Source organism: Takifugu flavidus, chromosome 3 (genome assembly GCF_003711565.1).
Source record: "Takifugu flavidus isolate HTHZ2018 chromosome 3, ASM371156v2, whole genome shotgun sequence".
In the NCBI taxonomy this organism is placed as follows: domain Eukaryota; kingdom Metazoa; phylum Chordata; class Actinopteri; order Tetraodontiformes; family Tetraodontidae; genus Takifugu; species Takifugu flavidus.
Genome location: NC_079522.1, coordinates 10,070,010 through 10,088,882, shown reverse-complemented (window position 1 = coordinate 10,088,882; position 18,873 = coordinate 10,070,010). Strand labels below are relative to the sequence as shown.

General features: G+C 47.9%; 1 long non-coding RNA gene across 2 annotated transcripts in view; it reads right to left on the bottom strand.

The window, feature by feature from the left end:
* Positions 1–2,653, bottom strand: part of LOC130523003 (uncharacterized) — a 2,906-nt gene extending 253 nt beyond the window's left edge. Inside the window, exons 1-3 of one of the 2 annotated variants that reach the window (XR_008949772.1) lie at positions 2,605–2,653; positions 1,207–1,371; positions 1–488 (exon numbers count right to left, since the gene is read on the bottom strand). The exon at positions 1–488 is cut by the window's left edge and continues 253 nt beyond it. This is a non-coding gene — a long non-coding RNA (uncharacterized LOC130523003). Of the gene's footprint in view, positions 489–934; positions 1,111–1,206; positions 1,372–2,604 lie in introns of those variants that run through there. The other variant, XR_008949773.1, reaches the window with a different exon arrangement.
* Between the last annotated feature and the right edge of the window lie 16,220 nt (positions 2,654–18,873).

The following is an 18,873-nucleotide window of genomic DNA, read 5'->3' as shown; positions in this document are numbered from 1 at the left end:
AGTCCATCAGGTCATTGATACTGACTCAGCAATAACTGTCGGCTTTGAAGGTTCATGAGTTTTGAAAAAGTTCCGAGGCGCCGCTCAAGTTCTCCCGTGTTTCTGAGTGACCTCGCCGCCGTAATGGGAAGTTAGCAGAGTAATCAACAAACAAATGGACAGGAGCTTCACTCGTCTTTCCAGGGTGCGATCAGTTGTAGCGCCTCAGGCCAGGTTCTTGAATCAGATTCCAGGGCTTTGATTCGCGGCCTGTCCGGTTTTAATAATGCAAGCCTGTTCACGGGTGGTTGGCCCCCCTGCCTCGGGGTCCGTCTCCACAGCCCCCTCCTCCTGACGGAGGCAGCTTGCCTTTCGGAGGTGTCCGATCGGCCAGACAGGAAGCGCTCGGCGTGACAGTGAGCCATGATGGGAGGACTGGGAAGCAGCGGAGGAGGGAGGAGGCTCAGAAAGAGGAAGTGAGGAGGAGGAGAAGAAAGTTCCTTTTCATGCTGGGAGCACAAAAGAGCATATTAAACACTAAAGTTTATCAGTCCAAATGAAGTCTTGCATTTGCAGCTTCTTTAATCTTCCCGTCTGAAACATTTCCTCCTCCCCCCCACCTCGCCTCACCCACGTTTCCTCCTGTTAACGCGCTGAAATGAAATCGTGCGCTCCACTCTCAACGTGTTCAAAAACACCGACACATCATGAAAAATTAATTACTCCTCCAGCTCCCCCCTTCTTCTCATTTCCATAAGATTCCTTTAAAAATATGTAAAATTCATTTAAAGTAAGTGGTGACGTTGTCTTTGAAGATCAGGACAACTACGATGGATCAAAGGCGAGCGTCTGTACAGATGAGGGCCTGATTAGCATAATGAAATTAACTCGCAGACAAGAATCTCTAATAGGTGCAACAAAAAAACACATTAACAATATTTAACAAAGTGCTGTTTGTGCTTGTAATGCAACAATTATTGAACTTGTCTTTAATTAACAGTGTTGATTAACTTCTTTCCCACTTGCTCGTATCAGGCTGCCGTTCCTTCCTCAGATTCCCCCCTTTCTGACCGTGTGCACGCGGTGCATCTTCCCCACATTGTTTCTTCCCTCACATCGGCCATGAAATCACTGTCAATTTGCATATTCACAGTGATAATTGCAAAGCTGGCAGATAGTTGTGCTATAATTGCAAACTAATGACTGCAAAATTGTTTGCGAACTCACGCGATATCGACAATTTCCTTATTTTCCTGAGTGGCAACAACAGCAGGTTGGTTCTGTCACGGTGTCTTCACCGGCCCAGCATGTGGCGGCTGTAGGTCAACATCCTGTACGAGCCGCGGCGCCTGTACTCTTCGGTGTGTGGTGTGTTCACGCGTCCTCCTCTTCCTGGAAAACAGACGTTCGAATATTATTTGCAGCTGGAAAAATACCTGCGCCTCCGACAACAGAAGGTTGGATAAGTCTGGACAAGAAAGCAAAACACATGGAATCAAAGAAAAACAGGCCCACTCAGTTATATCGATTGAAACGTGAGCATTGATCTTTTATTAATTACGTCTCGGGCTGTTTTTCATCTCTGTCTCTCGTCACATTTGCGGTCGTGAAAACACAATTTACGGCCTCTGAATTGTTCTGCTCATGTGAGAGCAAATTTGAGCAAATTTTTATCTGCTTTGATGTTCTAATGAAGTTCACATTGTAAACACATGTCAAAGCAAACAGCCAGACACCAAAGACATCAAAGGCTTGGCGCCGCAAAAAAGGAAGAAACTTGAAACGTGAACTTTGCAAATATCTGGAATAGGAAGGTGACCCCAGGTCTTGAGAGGTCCATTTACATTGGTTTACTTTTCTTATTTTAAATTCTGATGATTCAACTGTATTTTCTGACAGTATGAAAGAAAAACTTGGTAAAATTTGAGCTACTTAACATTTGCTTCTGTAGCATCTCTGTTATATTGAATTAAACATGAATCAAAATTTTAATTTTAAAGTTAAAATGTCCAGAAAAAGAACCTTGAAGTTGCTTCGTCGTTGCTTTTATTATTTGAAATAGATAAACACAAGATCTTTGTTGCTCAGGTTGGAGTTCCAGCAGCTTTAAACACCTGATGAGAGGAAAGTTCTCACATTCCCTCACTCAAACTGGTCCCTTGCGTGTTCCTCAGCAGGTCAACACGCGTGTGGAAGGGAAACTGTCCCGTCTGTGACGGCGCTAATATCAGGAAGTTTATCCAGATCTGGAGTCTTTGTGCTGTTTAGTTTGTAATGTGAGCGGCCCTCCTCTGTGGGGGTGTCACTGATAGAGGAGCGTTGTCCTCTTTAGGAGCGGACGTAATTGAAATAAATGAGCAGATCGCAGCCTCGTTGTTATCGGCGGTTAGTTAGCGGCGCCTCCCTCCCTGTCAGGCAACGCTGGGACCCGAGGAAGGAGAGGAGCAAGACAGAAAGGGTCCAATGACCCAGATTTAGTCTCACAACATAAATAAATGATCAGGCCCCTACTCTCACCCAGACACACACACACCCACACACACACACACACACCCCTTCATGCTCAGACTTCACCTTCAAAGTTGTAAATGGACATTAATCTGACTGAAATTGAGATTTACTCACACTTTTGAATCCACACATGTTCACTGTTCTGTCCACAGTTGAAGGTTAGGTGCGTGGGGGTGGGGGGGGGGTGTAAATAGATCCTAGGTCAGGTTCATGTTTTCAAAGGCTAAAAGTCACCATGAAGCATGCAGCAGGTGTGACGCCTGTATGCTGTGTTCCAGTGTGCCCCCCCCCCATTTATCTGGCACCACTTCAGTGTGTAACACCTGGTTTCTCCCATCTCACCTAAAACACACACAGACACGCGCTCGTGGGATCTGAGCAACGTGGAAATGACAACCAGGGCCTCACAGGCGTTATAGCGCAGGTGACAGGTCTCAATAATGTGGCCGCTCTAATCAGAGACGGCTCTATTCCCAGTGCCTGAAAGATTGATGTGGTTCGGCGAGAACGCCGCTCTGGAACGCCACGTCAGGACGAAGGCGCACGTAAACCATCTGTCTGTTCGACTGCGGGGCTGGATGAACCTCCACGGAGGCCAGAGGGCGAACCTCTGACCACGCTTGGCAACTTCTGCGCTTTCCCACCGTTCAGCTCTCCTTCACCAGGTTTTGTGTTTCTTTGGTTATTTTTATCCTGCAGAGGAGCGCAGAGGGAACGCCGTAATAACAGCTTAGCTCGGAAAAAAACAGTTTTCCTTTATTACATACGCACGGAAACAGCCCCGGGTTGTGTTTTTGGTAACCTTTAAGCAGCATTATTTAAACTTTCTACGTTCAGCTGTGTCTGGACACGTTCATCAATTATTGCACTTTATCAGGTGGGGTCAGGGGTCACGGGGTCAAACTCCCCTCAGGTGGATCAAAAAGACTCCTGCCAGATCTTCACAAGTCCTCAAGGTGGACGTGAAAGTCCCGCACGCCTTTTTCCAGCTGCTCTTTGTTTGGTGTCCCCGGGGATGAATTGAAGGAGGCAGCAGTAAATAAGCTCTTTATTCGTTTGTTTGGAGAAGTTCTTGAGAAAACAGCCTTCCCGTCCTTCAAAAACAGAGTCATAAAAACAGAAGAAGCTGAGACTGTGCAGGAGTGACAGTGTTTCTAAGCAGGCCCGTCTGTTGTGGCGGCGTTTTAAGAGTGTTCTCTGGCGACTGCCGTGACACTGCCATTCCCATGCCCTGTTGAATTCTTTCCTCAGATCCCAGGCATTTAAACTGCTCCCTCCCTCCCTGACGCCGCTCAGGATGTAGCCAAAAGTCCACTGACCTGTGTGGGAGTGGATATTTTGGAAGAGGGCCCTGGCTCTTTTACTCTCTATTCCTGTCCTCGCACGTTCATTAGCCCGGCCTCCAGAGTCACACTGTTTACATGTTGTTATCATTCCTCTCCTATCATTTTTCTTCCCTCTTTTCTCTCTCTCGCTCGCTTTCTCCCTTCGCCGAGGGATCTTTTTTTTCCCCTAGGTGGGGTCATCGGTAATAAATTCATGGCAGCCACGTTAGAATCACTGTAATCAGCGCGTGCATTAAATATACATGTGTTTATCCTCTTCAGGATGTTGCGGATGCTCTTTGAAAAACCTGGAAAAGCTCCACGTTTTTACAAATCAGAGATTTTACAGTTTTTACATCATAAGCGGGATTTTCTGGCAAAAGAGAACATATATGATGAAACGGGGTCTGAGGAAGGTTGCGGGATGGCAGCAGAGGGTGAGCGGCCGGGAGATTCCTGGGAAGGGAAGTAGGACAATCTGCTTTAACTGGATTAATATTCAGAAAACAGGTCCACACACACCCCTTTCAAGTATTTCCCATGATTCTTTGCCCTCACATCTTTGTGCTTCATTAATCTGAATCATTTTATTTTTTAATTCTGAATGTGTAAGTAAACATATCTCAAAGTCGGTATCGCGTTAGAATATTGAGTGAAGGATCCGACTCAGATGTTTGTTTTTTAGCATCTTTACTTTTTTTTTTTTTTTTTTTTACAAAAAGGTTATTATTCTTGTTCTGAAGGAAGATAAATTCACCATTAAGTCTGTGAAATCCGCTGCGAATGCGAGCGAATTAGCCCCAATAGTCGATCCCGGTGACATCACTTGTGTTGATTTGATAAGAAAAGAGAGTGTTTGTGTGTTTATGTGGAGCTGCTGTACAGAGACAGCAATAACGACCCCATTCTACAGCTGCTTTGACATCTAGCGATCAAACGAGTGTCCAGATTGATGTTGCCTCACACCCAGAGGTGAAGGTACAGCAAGGAGTCATTAGTTCCTGTTGATTCCAGGCAGAAGTTTCCTAAGCAGAGCAGAACTATTGACCTGTAGGTGCTCAGCTGCTGGAGCGAAATTGGTGTTTCTTTCTGTTTTTATGGTTATTACGACCCCCCCCCCCCCCCCTCCTTAGGGCTGCTTCTTCTCTCCTCTGCCCTGACACATCTCTGACTCTCAGTAAGCAGAGGTCAGTGAATCCACAGTCCCTCCTAAAAATCAACTTCTGTCATGAAGAAACCAGATAAAATCCTAACAAAGTCTGAGCCCAACTTTCTCTTTCTTTCTTTTTTAAAAAAAAAACCTGAAATACATCTGTAATCGGCACCGAAGTCCCAGCGTCGGCACTGTCTTGTTTTTAGCCTTCCGCCACGTAGAGAGATATCAAAGGGACCCAGCAGAACTTTGTCCAAACAGGAAGTAACAACAGTATAATTGTTAGTGTGACAGCGAGACCAATTTGTCCACTGCTGGAGGTGCATCTGTGGCGTTTCTACCACGAGTAAGTCAGAATATCGAGGCAGCATCAGAGCGACAAACCAAATTAAGATGGTCAACCCAGACGAGCGCATCTGCAGCTAAAACGGACTCTTCCAAAAGGGGAGGGGTCACGCTGATTCACACGCCGGCTCCAGAACCCATTTTTATCCTTTGAGAGTTCCCTCAGGTGAACCGGATTCGTTGGTCAACCTCCAAAGCTTCAGCAGAGTTTTGGATCCAGACGCTCCAGTTTTTGTTCAAGTACAGTCAATTATAGATTTGAAGACACAAGTTATCTGTGAAAACCCCCCTGAAAGAAACACGGCCCCCTCCTCTTCCGTCCTGCCTTTTTCTCTATTTCTGCCTGTTTTAACCTGGAACTCTCTCTCGCTCCATCTTCCTTTATTCCAAAGCTCCCTTTTGTGTTCCTCCAGCGGCCGGTGGAGGTTTGTGAAGAAGAAAGGAGCAGAGCTTCTGTTGGAAGCAAAGAGGATTCAGGGCCCAAGGCAACTAATCAACGTATTACTGGTGTCACACCAAGTTAAATCAACTTTTCTTGAAGTCCATAGATATTCCTCCACGCTCTTTGAGCGGTGTCCTGCGAGACCCCTGAAATATTCAGATTGTGTCAGTTACCTGCTGTTTTAGTAGGTATAAAGCAGGAAGAAAGAGGAAAGTTGGTCTTTCATGTGATTCTGACAGACTGTCACTCGCGCAGCGACGCCAGTGTTGGTGTATCGGGCACACGGCCGCCGCCGTTTCATCGTGCTTAATCAAAATGAATAAACATGCATAATTGCACAGAGCGGGGAGAAGTGAGGGGAATTGAGAGGGAATTTTCAATGCCATATGAAGTATTAAAACCCAGCTTGGCCTCAATTTTTTCCCACCCCCCCACACACACCTAAACGCACCTTCTCACCTAGCTGTTCGCCGTCCGCTCAGGGACGGACGCCTCCCGCCTTCAACGCTCCCGCCGCTCTCAAACGCACAAACCGCCCGGACAAAATATTTACTATTTCAGATGCACTCCAGCACTCCTTCAAACTTTGATATTCCCTTTGATTCTCTTCCCTCCCCGCTTCACACATGTAGAAGTTTCCAAAAAAAATCTGTGGGTCTGATGTGATTTTTCCCGTTTTTGTACATCACAGGCAAACAGACAAGCAACGAACTCGGGCAACATTGCGGAGGGAAGATTGACATGTTTTTTTATTTTGACAGCGCTCTCCCTCCCTGCCCCTGCTTTATGGTCATAAATAGTGCATGTTGCTTATTAGGGAGCCGCTGCCACATTCCCAGCTAGCGAGCGCGTTGCTCGCCGGTGTTAGCAGACAATTTGCAGTACACATGTGAGATTATTAGCGTTTCCCTTTCATCCTCTCCTCCTTTTTTCTTTTCCTCCAGTCCTGTGTGCGAGGCGCGCTGGGATAGGTCACACACCGATTCTGCACACTCGTCACGGAGCTAAATTTGATGGGAAAAGCGCATAATTTGCCTCTTCTTAGATTAAATCTAACTAATGTGATTATGTGGCACAGACACAGGAGTGTATGCAAGCACACAAAAGTCAGTATGATGACAGAATTTCAAGATGTTTCACATCGCTGAGAGGGGAAATGAAGACCGGTGCGTTTAATGCTGCATGGAGCAACATCTGGCTCCAATTACCCGCTGTGACGGAGGTAGGTGCCCTATTATACAAGGAACCTCAGGAAGGATTTCCTCTCTTGGAATACATGTTATCCCTTAATTCCCGGCTAAATTGCCACTTAAGCGAGGCCTGTAATTCCTAAACCCCGGTAGTCTGGGTCGACGTCCAAAACAAACTACACTGTTTCACCTTGACCGTGGAGGTAGCCGTCGTCAGAGAGCTGTCAGATCAGCCATCGCACCTCTACTCGCCTCAGATCACGCCCCATCGGAGTGGCAAGAGAGGTGAGGAGGGACATAATGGCCGATGGACCCCCTAAAAGGATGTTGTGCCAGAGGTGGGAGGGGAGGCAGAGCTCGTGCAAGGGCTCCGGGGTCTCCAGGGATAGATTTGCAAGTGGAGATAGTCGGATTCACCTCTCCCTGACACTAACGCAGGGGCCCGGGGTGAGCAGTCAGCCGGTGGTCAAGCCCTCCCCCCCCCACCACCACCACCACCACCCACCAGCAGCAAGTCTTCAGCATCCCAAACACAGGGGAAAGTCTGAACAGAGGTGATTCAATGACAGGGTTCCAGTAGCCTCCTGCTGTGCTGCATCTGGTGGGGTCACCAGGTCAGAGAGGGAGATCTGTGACAGGGCTGCGAGTTTATTAAGGGAACGTTCCAACTCTGAGGGAAGCACAAAATAGAGCACCCAGGTAGAGTAGTTTCACTATAAATGCCCCAGCACGTATCTGATTGCCTCTCCATGATCCGAGAGTAGTCGTATAATTTACCCCGAAGGTGTTTCAGAGCTGTTCAAACGCCCAGGACCCCCTGCTAACAACCCCCGTAACATCAACTTCCTGCTTGGAGAAGGCAGTACAAGCCTTAGCATGGGCACCTTGTCTTGTTTCCAGTTTTCACAATTAGCTGGCAGTCTCGCAGCAGCAGTGCTCGGTGTGATGAGAGCAAGGCAATGATGGCCGGCCTACCACCAGAATGGTGATGAATAAGATTGTCCCTCTTGTGATGGTTAAAAATATCCAAACAGCTCCGAGGCATCTTCCCATTAAACCAAAGAAGAGACACGGATCGGCGACGGGGTACACGCTGAGCCGGACCACAGCTAAAACCATAAATGAAGCGAGAATAATATGTCCTGCCAGGGTTGTATCACACAAGCATGAAATGTTAAATATGTCATGCTACTAATACACATCTGAGGGTATTTTCCCGCTAAAGTGTACAGTGACCTCATTTTTTCCAAATTAAAAATAGACCATTCGGGAATGCTGCCAAAGTCCAGGGACGCTCGGATAATTGAAGGCTGCAGATTCAAAACTTTCAGCGACTCGATATGAAACATTTGTCTCCCAGAACGCTTCTGATCACTTGTTTTCCTTCAATAACTCCGATGAGGGAGAATCAAGTCCACCCCTCGAGTGCCGCCCTCTCCTTTTCAATCCAGAAAGCGCCGACATTTTTCCGGCTGGAATTTTACCGCCCCAGGAGTCTGACTGGGCAGGTATTGGTACACCGCAGGCTGATGTCACAAGGTTTCGGGTTGATTTTTAATGTGCGGAAAGAGCAGCGTGAACCTATAGTCTAGCAACCACGAGGGAACATCGTCTCCAGCAATCTGCCCCAACCCTGTTATTAGGCGGTAATTCAAACAACTCACTCCTTCAGTATGGAAGAAAAGAGCCGATTCTTGGTGTGTTTGTGCTTATTTCAGGCTAAGAAGGCTCCCGAGACGCACTAAACCTACCGTCAATCCAAAAGACGGAGGAAAGAAACACAGTTTAGCTGTGAATGAACGCAACTGCTAGCTTGCATTTCTAGACAAATGACAGAAACGTTGGTGTGAAAGTTGGCAAATGCCATGACAATAAACCAAAATATATATCAGCTTTAGTTTCCTGATGGCATTGAAGTTTATTTTGTTGGAGATTTTTCATGTTTTTCTGCACAGATTTCGTGAGAGGGTATGACTGATGCCTCGCATTTTCAGCGCAGCATTATGCTAAATTAGCAACAACAGCATTGTCAAATCCGTCCGTACGTTTATTATTGAATTTAAAGTTTGAGCCTGGAGTCAGAAACTTCCCACAGACGAGCATTTACATGCTAGCTGATTGGGCTTTGGGTTCACCTTTTGTAGCGCTCAGTGTGTCGTCCGCTCTGTGTGAAAACACCGTGGATGTGAGGGCATCTTGTCTAATGAGGAGAGAGGACGGCGCAGGTCTCTGGGATTCTTTTTGGGTAATTTAACACAAACACAGCGAGTGGAAGCACACTATTTCTGAAGCTAGTCATCCATCAAACACTGAGGAGAATGTCCAGTTGGTGGCTCCAGCAGGCTTAGAATAGCCTTTTGTTCAAACACCTTTAATAATTAAACACCTACTCAGCCCCTCAGGCTTCACAAGATTGAAGAGTTTCGCAGGGGAGGGACAAAAAAATCCCCTTCCTCTCCCTGTGCTGCCGTAACCTGCAGAGCTTGGCAGAGATGAGGTGCGCTGTATCAGCTAATGCCTTTTCCGTGCTCAGAGCAAACCCCGTCTGACTCCTTCAGCAGGCTCATAAAAGAAAAAAAAAACCCTTCTTGAACTGCATCTGTCTGCAGCTTCATCGATGTGGCTTCTCTGTTTGAAAGCAGGGCGGTTTAACTTTCTGAAAGTTGAAACTCGCACTGAATATTTGACCCTTTTGCCGTTCAAAGCCAAAAATGTAGCGTATTTCATTAGTGAGTTTCATTCCCGGCCTGCGCTCACGTCATGGGTTTTCCCCCGGAGGCTGGTACAGACGCTTCGGGTTGGCAGCCCGGGACAGCTGCTAATTTCCTCATGACAGACCCAGAGTGAGTTGACATGTTGGGATTTTCTCTTTTATTGTTTGTCTTGTGAGGATTTTATGTTTTCAAGAGAAACTTCCACCTCCCATCAAAAGCCTGGCGAGAGGCTGAAAAGAATGAACCAAGCTTTATTTAGGGGGCAGAAGAAAAGTCAGTTTTCCTTCCTTTCTGTGATGGTAACAATGTTTTCACCGTTTCATGTTGCTGATTCCTGATTTTTGTGTGTGTGTGTGTGTGTGTGTGTGTGTGCACGGTGCTCTTCCTCGTTTGTAACAAGAGAAAAACATCCGACTTTAAAAGCCATGGCGTCCTTGTTCCACCAACGCCTGCAACGCTGCGACTTTGTTGCATCACCTGCGACGTGTTTATGCCATAAACCTCCACCTTGTGCTTTACCGCGCGGCCGCGTTTCGTCACCTCGGCCTCTCCGCCTCATACCAACAATTAATTACCATTCTGCAACAAAGGGCCATTTACGCAGCCCCCAGGGGGGTTTAAGGTGGTGTTCAAGGTTCCCGTCTGGTTCTTGGGAAGCCGGGGACCTTTTGTGTTGCATGTCTTCCCTCACTTCCTGTCAGCGCTCTAATGAAGGCATGAAATTCCCCAGAAACACGTAAAAACACATAAACAAAGGAGCTCATTTCACAAGGCCTCAGTGTCTCTAATATTAGTCTCAGCCCATTAAAATCCATTTAGTGACAGCTACGAGTCCACAATTGATTGATTAAACACGGCGAGTTTGTTCCTGAGCGGGTCACATGCTTTTCTGAGCGCGTACTTCAGCTTCCTGCCACATGAAACGCTGACCCTCAGCCTGTTGCTGATCCCGTGGGACCAAATAATGACTAATGCAAGAAGAAAAAAGAGCCACATATACGCTGAGAACAAGCACCTGAGAGAGAACAGCTGTCTTGTAAAAGGTCAGCCTCCCACTGTTGCTCGGGCTCTTGCTCCATTTCCGGCCCATCTCCCCTCGCCTTCCCACCCGTTTGACTCCAAAGTCGCGTATTTTCTCACACACGCTGCTCTCACTCCCTTCACGCTGCACCTAGAGGATTCTTGGCAGGGCCTGACCACCTTGTAATCCCAAGCAGGGGAAAGAAAAAATAGAGTGGGTGGATAAATGTACTGCAGTCTGGTTTATAAAACTTCCCCGCCAGTGGATATATGGGTCTCTTGAGGTGTTTGTTTTTCTCGAGGAGAGTGTAGCTATCATTGTTACGCACATGTGGACCCCCACCACACCAACACGCACACCAGCACTTCTAAACATTGACAAACAGTCTCAAAAAGGCAAAAAAAACAACAAACATAAATCCAGTTGGTTACATTCAGGCTGTTTGGGGGGGGGGATTTCTCACGGTGAAAGAGGCCGCTGCAATTTTGCAGGCAAACAAACAATGTTTGGAGCGATCGCTTTCAATAAATGCCCCACTCACATATTTGAGTGCTAATATTTATCATGAAATCGGTGAAGCCGCCAGACCGCCTAAACAAACTCAGAGCTCCGGAGACTGGGTCCCCCCCCCCTCAGCAAAAAAAAAACAACCCAGAGTGAGACACCGTGCAATCTGCAACTTTTCTCTATTAGCATGAGGGGATACGTGCATCCCTGAGGTCGTGCACGGGCGTTAACGCTATCTGTAGGGAGGGGGGGGCGTGGTCCCGGCCAGCTCACGCTCGAGGTGATTCGGCGTCTCACTCTTGCTACTGCATGCTAAGAGTTTTCTCACGAGTGCTCCACACCGGACCTGAAGTCATTCCTCCTCATTCCCAGGATCAGGATCCTGGGAATTCCCTCCAAAATTTCACACAAAGCTCAGCTGATTCCTCTCCAGGAGTCGGGCTGGGTTTTCCACCAATCAGACGTCAGATGTGCATCCTGGTCATTATTGTCAGCTCCTGTTGCGTTCTGACGGACATGTGACCGAGCCGTCACGCGCCCGCCGTCTTCTCTCCCTAAACACGTCATTAAGGCTGCTCAAACTTTCTCCCGCCTTTCATCCCCGTGGCGTGCGTGCGTGCACGCTCTGCTTCGGTGTGTGCCTGAATATCAAAAGCCGGCTACGAGCCCCCGGGGGGAGGCCGAGAGCAGGTCTCAGAGCTTGAACTTGATGAGGGACTTGGTGGCTCCCCCCTTCGCTCCCCCCCCCCCCCCTCTTATCATCTTCATGCAGAAATGGTGGCGCGTCTGTGGCAGCTGGGGGGTGATGGGGACGGGCGCACCCGTGAGGAACGACCGGGGTAATTCACGGTCAGCACGCCCGTCTGGGACGCCGCCTCTTAATTGTATTTGCAGGCATTTTGAACTAATAAAGTGTTGGTGTCAAAGTTTTTCTTTTTCTTTTTAAATCAAATAAATCAGCTAAAAGAAACAGTTAATGATGAAGGCGGCGGGGGAGGGGTCGCGGCGGGGCCGTGTCAAGACCAGGGCGGCGGCGGGGAGCGTGACAGCTCTGACAAGAGTTAGCGGAGGTCCTTCAGCGGCTTCACTTTTGTTTGACAAGGAGAGGCGAGCAGGGACGCCGCGGTGGCGTCACCAGACAGCCGAGGTCGCGCGAGTCGCGTTCCGACCTGCCTGCCGTCACTCTCGCCGTCCCCTCTGAAGTAGAGAGCAAAAAAAGGCGCTAACAGAAGGTGCAGCAGGTGAGAGGGGAGCTGGCGGTACATGTGACCCACGTGTAGTTCGCTTTGGGACAAACACGCATCTCATTAAACACTGTGTGTAGTTCGGAGGCGAGGGCGAGTCGCCGCACACGCCATATTTGTACGTTCATGACAACGCTGCTCGCTGAAAACGCACCAGCCACCAAACCAGAGTTCTGGTATGTTACCTTTTTTGTTCTGCAGGGAAACTGCAGTGTTTTTCTTGGATCAGGCCCTTGCACTTGGATGTCGGTTAGCATGTGGCTATCATTGAAGCTGTGTCACTTTTGATTGATGGGATTAAAATTAGAACAATGTCAATCTCTCAAAAAAGAGTCAGATAATTTGACTTTAGGAATTAATAAATAGGAACTCAGCAAACACGTTCGAGGACTAGTAAAGCGTTTTAAAAAGATGTTGAATGTTGAACTGTTTATATTTAATCCAGAACAATCAGAGCAGTGGAGTGTACGTCTGCTGCGAACGCCGTCAAAGTTCTTTGTGACGCTATTTTTCTCTTTTTTTGCTTTATTTCTGCGCGGAGCATTTGTCTCTTTGCTGGCGCCGTCTGTCATTGTCTTCCCACAGCCCTTTCAACCAGGCCTGACAGCCGCGTCCTCCAAAACAATCGTCAGTAATGGGAGTTCAGCGGATCCCTGCATGAATATGCATGCTAATCTCTTACAGAAGAACGGCCCTCGAAAAAAGAAAAAGTTTTCATCCAATTATACTTCTAAATCAGCAATAATTACAACCTATACACCATCTGCATATTTCAATTAATATTTAAATCTTGTATAGGGTTTTGCATGCAGATGTATAATATATTCTGGATTAGGTATATTACAATTAAATCTATCTCTACCTTGCTTCTCCTTAATAAGCTGTGTTCTCTGTAATGTTCCTGAACTTATTATAATGCAGTATGCTCAGGCATGGGAATCAGACATCCTTAATATTATGTCTCGCAATTAACACGGAACCGAAAATTCAGGCGGCTCCTCCGTTAATTTGCTCACATACGATGCAAAGCAGAGGAGGAGTAAACAGGTCTCCGTCTGACTGGCTCACGCTCTCGCCAGAGTCAGTCAAGTGTTGCAAATCTAATTTAAATATATGAATGTTTTGCTCTGTCCATTCCCCCCCCTCCCTGAACCTGACTCGGCCGCGCTGCGTCCCCGTCCAAGAGGAAATTATGCTGTTTAGTATTGTTGCCTCGCCGCCCGGAGGGATGGAGAAAAAGGCACCGTAAGACATTTGTCAATACTCGGTGCAGCCGCTATCTGTCCAATTTATGCGGTCTATACCCACCGGAACCTCAAGGGACCTCAATTAGACAAGTACCTGTATCTGCTGCTCTGGTCTACGGCTCCCAGGAGCCCCAGCGCACTCATAGTGAATCATAGAAGGACGGTTAATATTCCAGCGGAACGCAGGATCTATAAAGTCGCAGCCATAAACTAGGCGAGGGTCTTCGTAGCCTCTGAGTCAGAGCAGTAAATAAGGAGCTTACACCTGGACGGCGGGGGCTCGGCGCTCCGATGAACGAGTGAGCGACAGTGAGCTCCGTTAATGGAGAGGTGCGTCTCAGAGCACGCAGCCCGGCATCAATCAGCCAGGAAGGTAGCCTAAAGTCGCCGTTTCTTCACCCGGGAGACGGCGGGGCGGTGAGGAGTGGACGGCGAGGGGAGGGGGCGGGGCTGCCAGGTCTCCCTCAGAGAATAAAGCATCAAAGCCACTCAGCAGCAGCGCTAACAATAATAAAAATGCCTCAGCTTAAAGGTGACATTCTCTATTTACGGTTATTTGTGTCTATAAAGTGTATTCCTCAGCTCCTGACTCATCCGGAACACACCGGAGGGAGAGGCGGCAGGGCGGCGGAGGGCAAATGGAAATCCTATCCGTTTTATTAAAGCGACAGGACCCGCTCTACCTGGGACTTTCAATTTTGCCGGCGTGACCTCCAAGGAGACGTCTCTGTCTACCTTCGCCTCGTTCAATTCCCCGTTAGCTCCGACCGGCCCCTCCGAGCACCCGAGGGCCCGCGGAGCTGTTACGGACCAGCTCAGAGGCAATTCCGAACCAGAGCGAGGAGACGAGCGCAGATCTCCTCCTCTTCAGGAAGATTTACTTCAACACTGCAAGATGGATGAAATCAGCCTCTCTATCTCTTTCGGTGATTGTTTTTCCTTCCTTCCCCTTTGTGTCCGTTAAAGAACGTCCAGGGGAGACGTGATGGATTCGGAGGCCGGAGATCAAAGCAAAGCTAACAGAGGCGTTGAAGATGAGGCGCTAACCTGCAGAAGTATGTGAGGACGGCCGCATCCGTCCAAATTCTGATGGAGGCCGAGATGAAAGCCGCTCGTCTTTTATTTATACACAAGTAGAACCTCCATCGAGGTTCTACCTCAAACACTCCAACCAGGTGGGTCATTTGTCCTGTATGTTTACCTACCGACAAACACGTTTCAACATCAGCAGGGACGTGGTTCCTCTCTGCGCGCGATCCATCCTTTAGTTTACCATCGTTTGTGTTGGATGTTCTGCCAAAAGCCGGGCAGAGGCATAAATGATGGTGGAGGGAGAGCAAACCAGTCCCAGAACTTTTATCAGATCCACCAGAACAAAGCGTCAGGGGGGACAGTCCTGGAGGACAAACAGACATTTGTCTTCCGCCGTGTTCCTCATCGCAGGGAGGTGACGGCCTGAAGTTTTCCTGTGAAGTCCTGGGAGAGGAAGAGACACAGTTTCTGCTGACTGATGACCCTTTTCCAGAGCTCTGGCTCCTCAAAGACACTGAGCTGTGGATGCTCCCTCCCGCTGAATCTGGGTTTCATCCCTCTGAAGTGAGGGGAGAGCAGAGGAAGAGCACAAGTCCTCCATCAGAGGTCAAAGGTGGCCATGAAAGAAGCCCGTTTCAGCTTCTGCCGCCAGGATCAGGAGATCATCTCCGCGACAGATTTAAGTCACGTCACATCCAAAATAACCAAAGTAACGGAACTTTGTCCAAGCGGCGGCGATGCTGAGCGACACCGTCGACATCCGGAGATAAGTGAGACGGCACTTTTGGATTCAGAGCGTCAAAGCGCCGCGGCGCTGATGGTGCTACAACCGTGGATAATTGTGTGTCTAAACCCTCTGTGGGATGAGCGGAGCGTCGGGAATAGAGCAGCTCCGGGTTTTGACAGTGACGGTTCACGGAATGACAAACAAACGCCACGGAGGATCAATGTGAGGAGGTCCATCCTCAGAAACCCAGAGAGACGGCGGACGGCAAAACTGATCTTCCGTGACGAGAAGATTCAGCAGAGGTCCGTACGGGGGGGTGGGGGGGGGGGATAATATATGCTCCGAACTATTAAAACCAACGGGTTCGTTGTTTCTTTAGGGGATGAAAGGTTCCGAAAAGTTGTGAAGACTCCTCATGGATGGACGTGCAGAGGAAAGAGATGTTTCAACTGCTTTTGTGAGAAAACTGACTTCAGAAAATGATTGTTTTCAAATACAAGCGCGCAGAAGAAAGGCACATGCTGCCTGTCCGTAAACAGCTGCTTTATATTCAGTCGTAAAAAACAACGGTCGCTCGGCGGGAATCTGGGAATTTCAAACACGGTTTGAAAGAGGCTCAGATTCAGAGTTGAATGCTGTCAAACGCTATTTTAAAAAGAATACTTTTTCCTCTCTTTTTTTGGAGTCTGAATGTTTTAAACAAAGACCAATCATTGGACCGTCCCGGCGACAGCGCCGCCACGTCTAATTACCGGGGAAAAATGGCGACTTTGTGCCGTTTGCTGATTACATCAATAAGATTGTCTTCCGCGGGAGGCATCATTACATCAGTTGCGGCGGTAATTTTACTCATTTATATGGATTTTATAATGTAATATTTTCAGCAAAGTAAACATTTGGACGTGTGGGAAGAAAGAAACAAATGCGTGCATATGAAAGTAAAGAAAATATGAAGTTTCTCTCTGAACCAAATTGGCAATCACCATCCTTCTACCCCATGGTCATAATGAAATTGCGTTAGCAGTGTTTGAAATAAATGATATAATTCTGCGTACGCACAATTAAAGGGTTGAACTCAGTCGCACATTCAGCTCAGAGTTAGTTTATGATAGCACAAAGAAAAACCAAACCTATAAATAATGAATACGTCCATAATTATTCCATCTCAGATTTGCATAATTATTGTTTTCCGTTATTTTTTCTGTTTCCGCGGAAGCATCTGTTAGCGTTGCGCCCGTGTCTTTGTTGCCATGCAGGCTGCCGTACCTTCCCGCAAAAGAAATACACACACGGATGAGAATAAATTGCCATTATAAGGAAACGTTCCTCATTTATAATTGATAAGGTGGTCACAGCGACACGACGATATTGCTGCAAATGCACCACTATTGCTCTAAATGAGCGTTCCTGTTGCATTGCTAATGCTCGGCAGGCTGTTATGCAGCTGAAAGACTTTAATTCCATCCTCTGCTCTGAAAACGAGCGCAGGCTTCCACGCACGTTTGTAACCTGATGCACCGCCGCACGGAAAAGATTTCCATTTGAGTTCAGGCCGGGAAAATTTGAGGAAATTTCCCAATTTTGGGGCTGCGGTGAAAAACAACTGGACGTTTTACTGACTCGTACTGTTCGTTTCTTTAGTTTGGAGAGAAAATTCCACTGAATCCTTGAAGATTCTTCCTGGATTGACCAACATTCCAAGCTCTTTTAACATTTTAGCCCTAATGTCTCCCTCGGGTTCCCTGGGAGTACCTAGCGCTCCATCGCTGGCGCGGCCTCGCCGCCCCGGTCCGACCCTGGAGCTGCGTGTAACCAAAGAAAACATTAACCAGGTGACTTATCGTGGAAGTCTGTGGCTGACCTTTTAATGCGCCTGTCATTGATTGGTTAGCGTGGAGCGCTGTGTCCATCCCAAGGTGATAGATTATTCAATTAACTATTGACCTTTCCCGCAGACTCATTTGTCGATGGAAATGCTTTTATGACAGCGGTGCATTTAGGAGCCTGAGGATGCCGAGTTTTGATTCCAGGATTTACAGCGTGCATTATGACTCCCCCTTTTTCTCGCGTTGACTTTTTGATTTACATCACGATATTAGGAGGTTTGGCCCTGGTGTCGCTCCTGCGGTGATGGCGGCGTACGACAAGAAGCTTTCGCGCGTCCCGGCGAGCCGCCACGGCCGTCACAATTCATCCTACCTACTTCTATTTACGCTGACATGTTTGGTGACCGATTGCATTGTTAATGTAGCCACAAGCTATTTGTCGGACTGAAGACATGTGCATTTGTAGCTGTCGTTGTTTGAGAAATACCATGAATCAGCGTCTACGAGGTGCCAGTTTGGCAGCGCCGCCGCCATCATCATCTTTGTTGAAATGACTCACCGCTGTTGGAAAACAGGCTCAGAAGTTCTCGATGTTTTTTGTGTGTGTGTGTGTGTTCGGCAGAGTTCTCGGAAACCTGCAACAGTAAAATACAGGATTTGTGTTTTCAAAGGGAAAAAAATCTGAAATGGAGAAAAACTTTCTTCTTCGTGACACCAGAGAGAAACAAATCAGACAACTTTATGGACAAATGTGATAAACCGGACAATTTACCACAAATTCTTTTTTTTCTTTTTCTTTTTCTTTTTCTGATGCGGCAATTAAAGTCCTAATCTGGAAACAAACTCTTGGGGATAACTTTGGAACGTGACAGCTCTGCAGATACCAACCAAATACCAGACTGGCAACGGTCCGATCATGAGGTTGCCATGGTTTCACTGCGCCTTGTGTTGAGACATCTGGTGGGGTAATGTTCCCGGTCTGTGTCGTCCAATCAGCAAGTCAACTTTGACTTGGAGAAACTTTGGATCAGTTCTGGCGTTTTTGGGAAACACACAAACTTCCCCACCGCCGTCACATGTTCCTAATGTCCAGATCACCCGTCAACAGTCGGGGAAATCCAGTCGCTCAGGCTCGCTCGGGAGTTGCCTCTGCTCTGGCCCCGCCCCCTGTGCTGGCCCCGCCCATCTTCATCTGGCCCGCCGGGTTAAAACTAACGCGTTAGCTGCAGGATCCCCCCCGTGGCCTCAGGTTAAATATCCGGCGGTGACTTGATGGCGTATGACATGTGTAGCCAGCGCCAGTTGGAGGACCTCCGCCTCCTCCGCCCGTGCTCATTGTTGTTAAAGAGGATGTGACAAAGAGCGATATCGGTAGAATGAATATTTAATCCCCCTCCTCCGCCTGACTTATTCATGTTCCTCGGGCGTATCTGCGCCTCTCTACCTGTCACATCCCCTCTCAGCCAAGAAGCATCGAGTGGCCGAGTAATAACTTCACTTCCAGCCGGTGAAGAAGTGCAGGGGAGACGTCTTGATCAAGCGTTGCTTGAGAAATGATGTCCGCTCGCACAGAGGTGATGGATATCAGTTATCCGGTATGCCTCTTAAAT